Raw genomic sequence first — 15107 nt, 5'->3', positions numbered from 1 at the left:
ACATCTCAGCCATGAGGAAACTGGAGTTGAGGATTCAGAGTCTTAAAGGATTTGGGTGCTCACCACAGAGCAGCTTAGGTGAGCCTCTCTCCAACTGTTTCATACCTGCCCTTCTGTTTCTCTTGGCATCTGGTACCTGCTCAGGAGAGGGCTGACTGGCTCTTGTGTTTCTCCCAGGTGCATCTAGTCTTTTGGGGTGATTGTACCAACTTTCTGTGGGCAGGTCCTGACTTTCTATTTATGGGCTTTCTTCCTGCTTTGGGCACCCAAGAGGTGTACGATCAATGCTGACTGCAGGAAGTCAGTGTCCCAAGGGCAAAACTCTCCCCCTCATGAAAGTTTCTCAGTTTGATCTAACCTATTTATTTTCAAAGATTTTTTTAACAAGCATAGAAAATGTAAAGAAATTTAGGAAGTATTTTAGCTACTTATAGGTATCTCTTCTTCATCCATTCATCCAATCTTCAAGCCATCCATTGATCCAGTTTTCCTTTCTTCCATCTATCCATCTGCCATCCATCCATCCATTTACCCCTCCCTCCCTCCATCCATCCATTTGCCCATCCATCCATCCATCCGTCCATCTGTCCATCCATCCATCCATCTGCCCATCTATCCATCCATCTATCTATCCATCCATCTGTCCATCCATCCATCTGCCTGCCCATCCATCCATCCATCTGCCTGTTCATCCATCCATCGATCCATCCATCCATCAATCCATCCACCCATCCACCTATTTCATCAAGTCCATCTGTCCATCCATGCATCATCCATCTATCTGTCCATCTCTCCAACTGTCTGTTCATTCATCCATCCATTCACACATCCATCTGTCCATCCATCCATCCATCCCATAAACATTTTTTGAGATGTACTGTATTCTGAGATTTTGCTGAGCACAGAGAGGATGGAAAAGACATGTGAACTATCTTCCAAGAACCCAGTCAGCAGATGGAGTCAGAACAGGGGTCAGCTCAGGCATGATAGGACACAAATGAGCTCCAGTTCTGAGGGACCCAGAGGGCCACACCCAGCCTGGCCAGGAGCATCTCCATCTGGGGAGTTTCCCTAAAGATGAAGCCCTCTTGAAGGATAGGTTACCACCTATCAAGGGGGAGAAGAGCATCCCAGGGAGCAGGAACATAGTGTGCCGTGACCCATGGAGAGAAAGGGTGACATGGGCTCTGGGTAACTGGACAGAGTGGGCCTGGGGAGGGCCAGGTGATGGGTAAGGCTGGGTCTCCGAGAGGCCCGGAGGATTTTCTTCTGAAAGGCTGACCTTCTGTGAAAGAACTCTGAGCACAGGATCAACCTGGTGTGAGCTGTTCTACATCCACCATCTGGAGACCCTGGAGGTTGGAAAAGGTACCAAGGGGTGTGTGATGATGTGGTCCACGCCGTGCCTACTCCAAAGTCCCTCAGAGACATGCGGCCTCAGCAGTGCTGGCAGCAGAGTGGGGAGTGGGAGAGCGGGAGGCCTTCCACATGTAGGCCAAGCAGAATTTGTAGCTGACTCAGGGACCCGCATGGGTCAATGGCTCTACAGGGTTGTGTGGGGCAACCTGCAGCTTCAGCCAGAGGGCTGGGGGCAGTGCCCATGCGTGGCCACCTGGCTGAGCAAGCTATGGCCTAGAGCAAACTGCAGGCCCCAGCCTCCTTTGCTCTCACCCTCCTGTGCTCCCAGCTCTGCCTGGTGCTCCACAGCAGCCAGAGATGAATCAGGGTGTTGTCAGCGGTCCTGTGGGAGCAAAGTCCCCGCGGCCGCATTTCACCCAGGGTAAGACCTGGGCTCAGGGCATGGAGGGTAGGTACTAGAGCTCTTTAAGCTGAAGCGGATCTGCGGCCTTGAGACATGCCTCCAAGGAGCACCCATCTGTTCAGGTGGATGGGCTAAGATGTGGAGGGGGATCTGGGGGTGTGGGGCTGGGAGGGGGTGTCAGAGAAGCACGAGGGCTGGGTTCTGAGGCTTCCCCCCTTCTGGAAAGAGGGAGAATGTTGTACATGCAAAACCTCAGCCAGGAAACCTGATGCTTGTTGATCCTGAGCACCTGCTGGAATCTTGGCCCCAATTCTGGGCTCATGACCCAGGGTGTGCACTACCCAGCCTGCAAACCCTGAATCTTGGGGCTCGTGGACGAGGGAGGTGAGGTGGGGTGCCATGTGAGATTCTGGATGCATGGGATTTCCTCTGCCATTGTGGCCAGCTGGGAGGCAGCGCCTCTCAAGGGACAACTGGAACCTTCTAGGGGCTCCACTGGCAGCCATTTCCCCTTCCTTCTTTCCTCCCCGCCCCCCTCTCTCTCTCTTTTTTTTTTTTTTGGTACAGAGGATTGAACCCAGGGGTGCTTTACCACTGAGCTACATCCCCAGTTTTTAAAAATATTTTATTTAGAGATGATCCTGATAAGTTGCCTAGGCTGCCACAGCCTCCCACATCACTGGGGTTACAGGCGTGTACTACCATGCCTGGTTCCTGGTGTTTCTTAAAAGAACATCCTTCATGTGTTGCAGATTAGAGACCTGAGACCTTCCCAAGCCCATCGTCTTCACCTGGGTTCTCCCAAAAGGCTGAACCTGAAGCTCTTGGCTCCTGTGTGGAAACTTCTAAAGCAGACAAGGAGCCACAGGCCAAGGAGTGAAGCAGGAAAGATAACCGCTGTCAGGAAGCTTCTGGAGATGGATCCCTGGCCTTCGCTACCAGATGCTGCACTCTAGCCTGCGACCCCGCGCACTGGCTTCATGAAAGAAGGTTCGCTAGGGAGTTTTAAATTAAAGAGACAAGACTCTAATTACCTTTAAAACCAGCTCCAGGACGGCTCCTCCTAGCTCCCGCCTCCAGTCACCTAATGCGGTGGCGAGGTTTACAGAAGAGACTAGTGAAGGAGGGAGAACACGCCAGGGAGTGGGCTTTTATTGGGGAACAAAAAATTCTGGGGAAAATCCCATCCAATGAAGGTTAAGGGGGGCAGCATCCCAAGGTCAGGGATGACCATTGGGTCTTCGGGGCAGTGGCCAGACATGCCTCTGCATGGACAAGCCCTCGGACCTGGAGAAGGGTGGGGAAAGCTCTGACACATCTGTGCCTAACCGCCTCTCGCCCAGCCAGGGAAGTAACTCAAATCACATGGAAGATGGCCTCCCACACTGAACACACTGCACAGACTCATCCTGGGGAGAAAGGAGGTGGATTCTTCTTCTGCTTCTGCAAGATATTCTTCCGGACTGTGAATGAGTGCTTTCCAGGCAAGGTAAGCCCAATGGGCATGTACTCAGAGATGTCCCCACAGAGTCAGCTGGAGCAGGATACGGGTGCAGAGGCCTGGGGTCTGGCCCATTCCGCTTCTTATCTTACATCCGGGGGCCCTGAGGCCTGAGAGGGCTGCAGAAGGTCTTGTATGGATGGCTAAATCAGGAGTTGTTCAAGGTCTTCTGCCTTCCAGCCCACTGAGGGGACCACAGTGTGGCAGGCAGGAGCTGGCCTGTCCTTTCATGGGTGTTAGCATATTTGGAGTGTCGTATAGCTGGCCAGCAAATGGAGCCCGGACACAGCCCAGCCTAGAAAGTTCTCATGAGTTGCATGGGGCCAGGATCAAGAAGGTTGGAAGGACCAAGCCCAGAGAGCTCAGGCACCTGTCCCAGTCTTTGGAGGGACACAGACCAGCCCTTACCCAGCCAAGGCATAATGCTGGTCACTCCCAGAGGCACAGGGGCTGGTGGGACAGCGCACGTCCTGGGCTGTTACAGGGAGCTCAGGGGCCCGGGCAGAGCAGGCATGATGAGTAACTGGGCCACACATCCAAGCTAGAGCCACCCCAAACCCCAGGGCAAACAGCCTCTGAGCATGCCAGCTGTAACTGCCAGAATAATCAATACCATTGTTCTCCCAGACAAGTGCTCCCTTGCACTCAGGGGAGCTGGCGTCCAGGGCTGGCTGGGTGTGGGCTTACCTCGTGGAGACGGGCAAGGCTTAATGGGATCCGTTCCCCTAACTGCTCCACCCCTCACCTGGGGCACAGGGTGAAGACAGCTGCCCAGCTGGATCAGGGCAGAGAGCCAGCTCCAGGCCTACGTGGGCCCGAGTCCTTGAAAGCTGGGTGACCTTGGCCTTGGGTTCTTCGGCTGCTTGAGAGAGGGATAATCATATGTGGCTGTCACCATTTCAGGGCATTATCACGAGGGATGTAAAAAAAGTCCTGGGAAAAGCACTGAGCAGGAATGAAACGCTGGGAGGGGTGTGCAGGCTGCTTGATGGCACAGGCCACCAAGGACCCACTGGCCTTCTCTGTCACGCCTGTCATTTCTAAGCTTCAGTTTCTTGGAAACGCAGGGCCAATGAAGCTAGCCTGCAAGATCACCTGGAAAGATGGAGTGGCACCTGCTAGATCCTAGCATGGTGGTCACAAGGATGGAGATGTGGACATGCACCGTGTATAGGCCCTGGACGCTCTCAGAGGACCCTGGCAAGGCTGCTGAGCAGGTCAGGGTACTCATCACAGACAGCCATGTCCTCTCTGTGCTTAAAGGCCCAGGTCAAGACACACCTCTTCATGGGGCTCTCCTGAATTCATTTCACCCTCACTATGGACCCCTCCTCTAAATGTCCACATCTCATGTACTCTATTTCATTCTTTCGACTTCTTGATCATTGAAATGGATAAAAAATTTTAAAAAACAAAATGAGAAAACAACATAAGATAAAAGAAGTATTAAAGTCATGGTTGCTGTTCTCAAAAAAAAAGAAAGAAAGAAAGAAAAGAAAGAAAGAAACAAAGAAACAAAGAAAGAAACAAAGAAAATCATTGCAATGGATTTTGCTATTGGGGTGGGGAGGGGACTACTTAGTATACTTTTCTCACTTCTTATTTAAGAGTAAGGCCCCGTCGTGTGAGTATTGGCAGGAGGTAAACCACCCACGGTGGAAACTGACTGGGACAGACATTCCCTCACTGCATTTCTGGGCACATGGACCAAAACTTGGCTAAAAAGACCCTACCAGCCAGCAATGGGGCTCTCAAGGGGGAAACATGATATAAAGGGAGAGTTCATTTGCGTTCTCTATGACAACTGTGGGGGGGTTGCATCAAGGTTTTTGTGGATCATACCCAGAGGACTCTGGGAACATGACCTTAGATGTGGTTTTTGCTCCTGGGCCTCCCTGGATTCCTGTTCGTCTCCTGAGCCTGTTCTACCATCCTTCTGTCAATTCTGGGCTCCCCAGAAGCCAGAGTTAAGTTTCTGTTGTTTGCACCCAGTGTGCAGTCTCACCTTTGCGGGACACCCAACTTTTCCAGGTGAGCACATAACCTCTTCCCACTGAACTACGCCCCCAGGGGCACACAGGCTTCATTACACCCTGATGCTTTTCTCAGTCAATGCCTCCCTGGTGAAGGACAGGTGGAAGAGATGCTGGACTTGGCTGTCAAACACAGTTGGCATAGGATACAGGTTCTGCCACTTGCTGAATTTGGGGCTCTGAGCAGATATTTAATCTCCATGAGCCTTGGTTTCTCTCATCTATAAACTGGGTTCTGCAGGTAGACCTCATGACAGGAGGACAGAGTGGGACTTGGGCTGCTCATAAACCAATTCCTCACCTGGGAGAGGATAGGGGACAGGGTGAGGACCTAGGATGGGGCTAGGGACTTGGTTCTGAGGAACTGTGGGGGATGGAGGCAAGGTACCTGGCAATTAATTTTGATTTTCTCTTGGTTAGATCTTTATTTTACCATCTTTGCTATTCAAGGCATTGCTTTTTTTTTTTTTTAATTGTAAATATTTTTTTTCTTTTGCAGTGCTGTGGATAGAACCCAGAGGCTTGCTGAGTAGAGCATACTGGATGAATGCTCTACCTCTGAGCTATACCCTCTGTCCTTAAAAATTTGGGGAAATTCTTTTCTTTATTGAGTTATTAAATTCACATAACATAAAGTGCACCATATTTTCTTTTCTTTTCTCTCTCTCTCTCTTTTTTTTGTATCAGGGACGGAACCCTGGGGCGCTTAACCACTGAGCTATATCCTCAGCCTTTTAAAAATATTTTATTTAGAAACAAGCTTTCACTGAGTTACTTAGGCCCTTGCTAAGTTGCAGAGGTTGGCTTTGAACTTGCAATCTTCCTGCCTCAACCTCCTGAACTGTTGGGATTATAGGAGCACACCATATGAAAGTGTACGACTCAGTGGTTGCTGGTAATCTCGTGGTGTTAGGCAGTAATCACCACGATACAATTATAGAACATTTCCACCACCCCAAAAAGAACCCACCTACCTGTTAGCAGTCATTCACACCTTAAATTTTTTAACACATAATTAATTATTTATGGGATTCCATGTGATATTTCAACACATACTTGCAGCATGCACGGATCAACGTTTTAAATTTTATTTTGAAATTTCAAAAGGCTTAAATTGCTCGTCTCTTGAGGAGCAGGACTTTTCATGTTTCATCTCTGCACCCCTCAGAGCATCCAGTGAATGGGCGTCATTTAACAAATACTTAATAATGAGCTTCTAAGTCTGCAGATTCGATAGATTTCAAAAAAGTTATCTGCAGAGAGGATGGTCTGTTGAAAGATATTTTCCTCTAAAAATATTCTTTTCCCAGCCTCTACCAGGAGTTGGGAATAAAAACCAGCCCATGGAGCAGAGGGGGAGACAATGAATATGGACTCTCCTTATGGTGTCAGCTGGGTTAAGATGATAATCTGCAAATGCATCCCTTATTTAGCACATTCCTCTTGCTAGGTTTCCTACAAGTGTCCTAAATGCCTCATCTCATTTACATGCTGTGACCATCTGAGGTGTTGTTATCAATTGATTTAACAACAGTGGAATTTGGGGCCAGGTTCATACAGCAAGTCAGTAATGGAGACGGCATTTGATCCCAGATGTGTCTGCCCTCGAATCCAAGACCTTGACCACTATTGTGTGCTGTTATAATAGAGACAGACTCTGGGTTTTTAGGAAGCCTAGAGGAGGGACAGGATACTTGAATTGTCCAAAAAAATAAATAAATAAATAAATAAATAAATAAATAAATAAATAAATAAATAAATAAAATCATGGAAGAGGAGGAGGCACTGCTTGAGCTGGGATTTTTTTAAAACAACACTCTGTGTAATGGATATTTCCAAACTTCCACTAATGAAAAGAAGATCTGAATTGAATCTTTAAAATTTTTTTTTCTTTAGTTGTAGATGGACACAACATCTTTATTTTACTTATTAATTTTTATGCTGTGCTGAGGATCAAACCTAGTGCCTCATATATGCCAGGCAAGTGCTCTACCACTGAGTCACAACCCCAGGCCCCTGAACTGAATCTTTAAATGTGGCAGAGCAGTGGAGAGACACCTGCTGGGGCTTGGGTCTGCCAGGCCATGGGTGCTGGGGGGCTCTCGTTGGTAGGTGCATGTTGTAGAGTGTAAAGTGTAGGGAGAGGTGAGGTCAGAGTGGTGGACACCTGTTGGAAATCCGAGTTACTTAATACAGAAGATGATTGCTCTGTATCTTTGGATTTCCACCCCCTGATTTGGGCCCAAAAGAAAATATCTGCACATGACACACGGCAGACGAAGGTCCTTGGTATTTTGAAATTTCCCTAGCCAAGGAGAGGTCAATAATTCATTTCAGCTTGGCACAGTTGGGTTCCCAGGTGAGGTCTTCACTCTAGGCAAGGCGTGGGGAGCACAGAGTAGAATCTCAGCGTGCCACACAAGTCACAAGACTTCATGGGAGCTGGGACAGGCGACAGAGCTGGGTGTGGCCTGGACTTTATGGCCAGGGTCCTTGGGCAAAGTCATTTTCCTTCCTGGCATGTTTACACAACACAGGTGGTTGTGGCTTGGATTAAAAAAAAACATTTTATAGTTGGTTGTAATTTTTGACATTGGAAATGTTCCCGTGTGTCATACAGCAGTTCAATTTCCTGAGGAGCCAAGGAGAAAATTCCCAGGGATTCCTGTGGCGACAGAAGTGGTCACTATGCCAGACCACTGCCGCCAACACCACCATCGACCCGGCCTATGGTCAATTTTGCAATGTCCAGACTAATTGTGAATGAATGAATGAATCCATCCATTTATTTGTTCCATTCATTCAGTTCTCATTTTTGACCCTGTGTTTGTTCTGGTAATTCTCCTGCTCTGATGTCCCAGGTCTCTCAACCTAGAAAAAGAGAAAAAGGGAATGGCCAAGAAGAGAAATTCTCTGACATTCCTTTTTTGGTACGGGGACTAAAACACAGGGGCACTTAACCATTGAGCCCCATCTTCAGCCCTTCTTACCATTTTATTTAGAGACAGGGCCTCACTGATTTGCTTAGGGCCTTGCTAAGTTGCTGAGGCTGACTTTGAACTTGTAGTCCTCCTGTCTCAGCCTCCTGAGCCGCTGGGATTATAGGCGTGCACCACGGTGCCTGTCTCTGACATTCCTTTTTGAGTTCCTCCACTGGCTTGTCTTTCTGAAGCCAGGCTTTAAATATTGTTGAGCAAGAGAGACAGAGCATACTGGAACTCCACTAGGACAGTGGTGAGATCTCTCACAGTGTCCTCAAGGACAAGATGGAGGGAGCAGATGTCAGGTGCTTGGTGATTGCCACCTTCTGCCATGTGCCTTCTTTACTTACTGTCCATGACCCTACATTTCCTCAGCCTTGGGAGTAAGGATAAACATGTCTACTGTGGATTAAGTGCACATTGCTGTCAGAGCCTATGGCAGGGGCACTACATGTGTCACCTTAGTTTGTCACACAGTGACTACATGAGGGTATTCCATTTGAGTGGGATCTATCAACCAGTCCTTTCCTTTCATCAAAGAGGAAGCAGAACCAGGAGGGGTCATGGCGAGTCTGTGGACACAGGGCTGGTTAATGTCTAATTGGGATCCGAGCAGCGATGGTGTTCTTACACACTCCACCTGACTTCCTGGTCACAGGGCTCTTTGGACGATGGAATCATCTAATCCATAGAAAGCGCCCTGCATGGTGCCTAGCGCCTGCGGGAGCACAGCCTGAGTGAACTGAGGTCATTGCTATTTGGTAATTGGGTGGAGACGCCCTGAGTCATGGCCTCACTCAGGCATGGATAACTAATGGCCAGTGGAAAATGCTGAGGACGTCTCTAGAGGCAGGCCACACACATGCTTTGTCCTTGTCCCCTTCCTTCCCATATTTCATTATGGGGAGGGGATTAGCATGTGTGCACTTTCGAGCTCTGTGATGTCATGAAGCAGGTGAGATCTAGGAACAGAAAGTGAAGGATGGAGAGGAGGTAAATCCAGCAGGAACTCAGCTTACTACAAAGAACCGAGTCTAACGAGGTCAGAGTTAATGGGGATGAATTTATGTTTCTGCCCTTCCAGTTCAGGTCAACCTCATATGCATTTATGGAGCCCTGCAGATGATGTTCTGTGTCAAATGCTGATGGTGAAGCCTTGCAGTAGGAGTGAGCCAGACCCTTGAAGGTTCTGTTTCCCCTCCCAAAAGTGACTGCCCAAGTAAGGATTTGGCTTTCCCCTCCGTCTTCCTCTCCACGATGGGACCGATTGGCTGGGTTGGTTCCTGCCAGGCCCCACATCGCCTGTCCTGGAGATTCATGGTTCCTCAGTCACTCAGAGAACACACCGAGGACCTCTGGTCATAGTTGCCTGTCTTCTTGGCTGCCCAAGTCCTTTGGGTGTAGACTGATGAGTGAGATAACTGGATCCAATGGCGGTTCCATTCTAAGTTTCCTACGGAATCTCCATACTGCTTTCCAGAGTGGTTGCACCAATTTGCAGCCCCACCAGCAATGACTGAGTGTGCCTTTCCCCCCACATCCTTGCCCACACTTATTGTTACTTGTATTCTTGATAACTTCCATTCTGACTGGAGTGACGTGGGATCTCGGTGTAGTTTTGACTTGCATTGTTCTAGTTGCTAGAGATGTTGAACATTTTTTCATATATTTTTTGACCATTTGTATTTCTTCTTCTGTGAAGTGCCTGTTCAGTTCCTTTGCCCATTTATTGGTTGGGTTATTTGGTTTTTTTAGTGTTAAGTTTTTGGCTTCTTTGTGTGACCTAGAGATTAGTGCTCTATCTGAGGTGCAGGTGATAAAGATTTTCTCCCATTCTGTAGGCTCTCGGTTCATGTTCTTGACTGTTTGCTTTGCAGTGAAGAAGTTTGATACCATCCTGTTTATTGATTCTTGATTTTACTTCTTTTGCTTTAGGAGTCTTGTTGAGGAAGTCAGTTCCTAAGCCAATATAATATAGATTAGGGCCTACTTTTTCTTTTAGTAGACACAGGGTCTCTGGGGTAATGCCTAGATCCTTGATCCACCTTGAGTTGAGTTTTGTGCAGAGTGAGAGATAGGGGCTTAATTTCATTTTGTTACATGTGGATTTCCTGTTTTCCCAGCAACATTTGTTGAAGAGGTTATGTTTTCTCTAATGTATGTTTATAGTGCCTTCGTCTAGTATGAGATAACTGTATTATGTGGGTGTGTCTCAGTTCCATTGATCTTCATGTCTGTTTTTGTGCCCATACCATACCATACCATACCATACCATACCATACCATACCATACCATACCATACCATACCATTTTAGTTACTATAGCTCTGTAGTATAATTTAAGGTCTGGTTTTGTGATGGCTCCTGCTTCACTCTTCTTGCTAAGGATTGCTTTGGCTATTCTGGGTCTCTTATTTTGCCAAATGAATTTCATCATTGCTTTTTCTATTTATATGAAGAACATTGTTGATATTTTAATAGGAATTGCATTAATCTGTATAATGCTTTTGTAGTATGGCAATTTTAACAATATTAATTCTGCCTATTCAAGAACATGGGAGATCTTTCCATTTTCTGAGGCCTTCTTCAATTTATTTAGTGTTCTATAGTTTTCACTATAGAGGTCTTTCACCTCTTTTGTTAGATTAAATGACAGAATTCAGTGCTCAAAATCAATTTTTGTTTCATATATACTCAAACTCTGCTGATTGGTGCAGGAATATTTAGAATTATAATATCATCTTGATATATTATATATATATTGATCCCTTTATCATTAAGCAGTGAACTTTTTATCCTTAGTAATATTATTTGCTTTTTAACCTTAGTAATATTATTTGTTTTGAACTGATAATAAAATAACATCTTTTTTTTTTTTTTTTAAACAGGAAGAGAGAGAGAGAGAGAGAGAATTTTTATTTTATTTTTTTTAGTTTTCAGTGGACACAACATCTTTGTTTGTATGTGTTGCTGAGGATTGAACCCGGGCCGCACGCATGCCAGGCGAGCACGCTACTACTTGAGCCACTTCCCCAGCCCATAAAATAGCATCTTGAGTAGTGTTAGCATGGTATATCTTCTACCATTTTTCTACGTATTTTTGTTTTTATGTTTATAGTGTAATTCTTGTAGACAGGATGTAGCTGGGTCTTGCTATTTTTTTTGTGGCAAAATACACATTCACCATTCAAGTGTTGAATGTTTTCACAGTGACATTGAATGTTTTCACAGTGATGTTTGGCTATCATCATTATCAAGTTCAGAGTGTTTTAAACACCCTAAAAAAGGAACTGTATTCTCTGTGTCAGTCACTACCTATGGCCCTTTGAAAACCTGGGGACCCCTGATAATATATCTTTTGTCCCTGTGAACAAGTTTAGTTACTTGGTCTTTGAATGATGAAATATTTTTTCATAATGTTCAGTAAATTTGCTAGAAGGCATCTTGGTGTTGGCCATGCAGGTTACTTTGCCTAGGTATGGGGTAAATTCTTTGATGATGTAGTTAGTGATAAACTCTTTTACTATAAGAAAGTGTTTTGGGGGCTGGAGATGTGGCTCAAGCGGTAGCGCGCTCGCCTGGCATGTGTGCGGCCCGGGTTCGATCCTCAGCACCACATACTAACAAAGATGTTGTGTCCGCCGAAAACTAGAAAACTAAAAAATAAATATTAAAATTCTCTCTCTCTCTCTTAAAAAAAAAAAGAAAGAAAAAGAAAGTGTTTTTGAATAGCAGATTGTAGCCTTTGTTCTTTGTTCTTTTTGGTATTGGGGATTGAATCCAAGTGCGCTTGACCACTGAGCCACATCCCCAGCCCTATTTCTTGTATTCTGTTTAGGGACAGGGTCTCACTGAGTTGCTTAGCACCTTGCTTTTGCTGAGGCTGGCCTCGAACTCTCGTTCCTCCTGCCTCAGCCGCCTGAGCTACTGGGATTACAGAAATGCACCATTGCACCCAGTCCCAGCCCTTTTTTTAAAATATATTTTTATCTTGAGTCAGGGCCTCCTTGCTAAGTTGCTCAGGACCTCATAAGTTGCTAAGGCTGGCTTTGAACTTGTGATCCTTCTGCCTCAGCCTCCCGAGCTGCTGGGATTACCAATGTGCACCACGGTACCAGACAAGACCCGTCTTTCTTAAGTGCTTCGTTATCTGGTTTGTGTCACCGAGGGAGACATTTATGTCTTGTTCTTCTGTATTCTCTTACGGTATTCCATATTCTCTTTACTCAGAGTGAACTTCTGCCAGGTCTCTGATTCTATCTGCTGCTGCCTTTTTGTCGATACTACTTTGCTTTCTCTTTAGGGTGTGCTGAGATCCCTGAGCTCTCTCTCCTGCTCTTTGCACAGAGGATGAAAGACGTGGCCTCAGGCTCCCTGAGATCTACCTGCTCTACTTCTTTTCCCTTGGCTTCTCTTTTCCCTGGACTACTTACTTTGGATTCTGCTCCCATCTGCTTCCTCTCCACGTGGCCCTTTTTCTAGGGAGAGTCTTGATTTGCTAATATCATGAGTTTCTAGGGCCCCCGCTGCTCCAGCACCAGCAGGTCCCTCAGTCCTGGTCCCACTGGGCTCAGGCCCTTACTGGATCCCTCCCCTCCTTCCCACCTTGAAGTGACCTTTTCCAATTGATCCAGTGCTTCAGTCAGCTCCTGCTGGTAACTTCGGGCTATCCTCTCCATCTAGCCACCAGCTGTCCAGGGCCTCCCCATTGCCCTCTGCACAGATGAAGCTAACACCAAGCTCTTGCAGCTGCCAGTGTTTGGGTTCCACTCCCTCAATTAGGAGACTCTTGGGGAGCCTTATTACCACATTGTGTTGGAGATTGGGTCTTTAGTTTTGCTGTCTTAGATACGCTGCTGATTTGGTATTATTTGGGAATATTAAAACATTCATCATCATTTTCCCAGAAACCTACCAGCAACTTACTTTCTTTGTCTTATTTCAGCTAGAAGTATATTTATAAGTATATCCCAGCGGCTCTAGAGGCTGAGGCAGGAGGATCGTGAGTTCAAAGCCAGCCTCAGCAATTTAGCAAGACGCTAAGAAACTCAGAGACTCTGTCTCTAATAAGATACAAAATAGGGCTTGGATGTGGCTCAGTGGTCGAGTGCCCCTGAGTTCAATCCCTGGTACCCCCCCACCCCTCCCAAAAAAGAACCTGGATTAAACCTCAATGTAGTTTTAATTTGCATTTCTTTAATTGTTACAGATGATGAACATTTTTTCATATATTTGTTGATCGATTATATATCTTCTTCTAAGAAGTGTCTGTTCAGCTCCTTAGCCCATTTATTGATTGGATTGTTTGTTTTATTGGTGTTTTTGAGTTCTTTATATATCCTGGAGATTAATGCTCTATCTGATGTACGTGTGGCAAAGATTTTCTCCCATTCTATAGGTTCTCTCTTCACGTTATTGATTGTTTCTTTTACTGAGAAAAAGTCTTTTAGTTTGAGTCCATCCTATTTATTTATTCTTATTTCTTGTGCTTTGGGAGTTAAGGAAATCGGGGTCTAATCTGACGTAACGAAGATTTGGGCCTATATTTTCCTGTATTAGGCACACGGTCTCTGGTCTAATTCCTATTCCTTGATCCACTTTGAATTAAATTTTGTGCATGGTGAGGGGTTTAGTTCCAGTTCTCCCAGCTATCTTTGTTGAAGAGTATATCTTTTCTCCAATTTATGTTTGTGGCTCCTTTGTCTAGTATGAGATAACTGTATTTATGTGGATTTGTCTCTGTGTCTTCTATTCAGTACCATTGGTCTACATGTCTATTTTGGTGCCAATACCATGCCATTTTTGTTACTATAGCTTTGTAGGATAGATTAAAGTCTGGTATTGTGATGCCTCCTGCTTCAGTCTTCTTGCTAAGGATTGCTTTGGCTATTCTGGGTCTTTCATTTTTCCAAATGAATTTCATGATTGCTTCTTCTATTTCATTGAGAAATATTGATATTGGGATTAACATTGGGATTTTAATTGGAATCACATTGAATCTGTATAGTGCTTTCTGTAGTATGGCCATTTTGACAATATTGATTCTGCCTACTCAAGAGCATGGGAGATTTTCCTATCTTCTAAGGTCTTCTTCAATTTCTTTCTTTAGTGTTCTGTAGTTTTCATTGTAGAGATCTTTCACTTCTTTTTTAAAGGCGATTCCCAAGTATTTTATTTTATTTTTTTTTTGAGGCTATTGTGAATGGGGTAGTTTTCCTAATTTCTCTTTCAGTGGACTCATCAATGATGATTAGAAATGCATTTGATTTATGGATATTGATTTTATGTCCTGCTATTTTGCTGAATTTATTAATTAATTCTAGAAGTTTTCTGGTGGAAACATTTTTTGGGTCCTCTAAGTATAGAATCATGTTGTCAGCAAATAATGATTGTTTGAGTTCTTCTTTTCCTATTTGTATCCCTTTAATTTCTTTCGTCTGTCTAATTGCTCTGGCTAGAGTTTCAAGGACTATGTTTAATAGAAGTGATGAAAGAGGGCATCCCTTGTTCCAGTTTTTAGAGGGAATGCTTCCAATTTTTCTCCATTTAGAATGTTGTTGGCCTTGGTTTAGCATAGATAGCTTTTACAATGTTGAGGTATGTTCCTACTATGCCTGATTTTTCTAGTGTTTTGAACATGAAAGGGTGCTGTATTTTGTCAACTGCTTTCTCTGTATCAATCAATATAATCATATGATTCTTATCTTTAAGTCTATTAATGTGTTGAATTATATTTTTTGATTTCTATATGTTGAACCAACTTTGCCTCCCTGGAACCAGCCTCACTTGATCATGGTGCACTATTTTTTTTTAAAGAGAGAGTGAGAGAGG

General features: G+C 45.2%; 1 long non-coding RNA gene across 3 annotated transcripts; it reads left to right on the top strand.

Annotated features, from left to right (window-relative positions):
• Window positions 1-1593: 1593 nt before the first annotated feature.
• Window positions 1594-5951, top strand: LOC144365520 (uncharacterized). 3 transcript variants are annotated; one of them, XR_013424042.1, is made up of 4 exons: window positions 1594-1884; window positions 2515-2752; window positions 3106-3251; window positions 5796-5951. It is a non-coding gene; the product is annotated as an uncharacterized LOC144365520 (long non-coding RNA). The 3 variants fall into 3 exon arrangements; XR_013424043.1 differs by lacking the exon at window positions 5796-5951 and adding an exon at window positions 4331-4718 and having other exon boundaries at window positions 1594-1780; XR_013424041.1 differs by lacking the exon at window positions 5796-5951 and adding an exon at window positions 4331-4718.
• Window positions 5952-15107: the final 9156 nt, after the last annotated feature.

Source organism: Ictidomys tridecemlineatus, chromosome 7 (assembly GCF_052094955.1).
Source record: "Ictidomys tridecemlineatus isolate mIctTri1 chromosome 7, mIctTri1.hap1, whole genome shotgun sequence".
In the NCBI taxonomy this organism is placed as follows: domain Eukaryota; kingdom Metazoa; phylum Chordata; class Mammalia; order Rodentia; family Sciuridae; genus Ictidomys; species Ictidomys tridecemlineatus.
The sequence above is the reverse complement of the archived record's forward strand: the minus strand, read 5'-3'. Positions and strand labels throughout refer to the sequence as shown.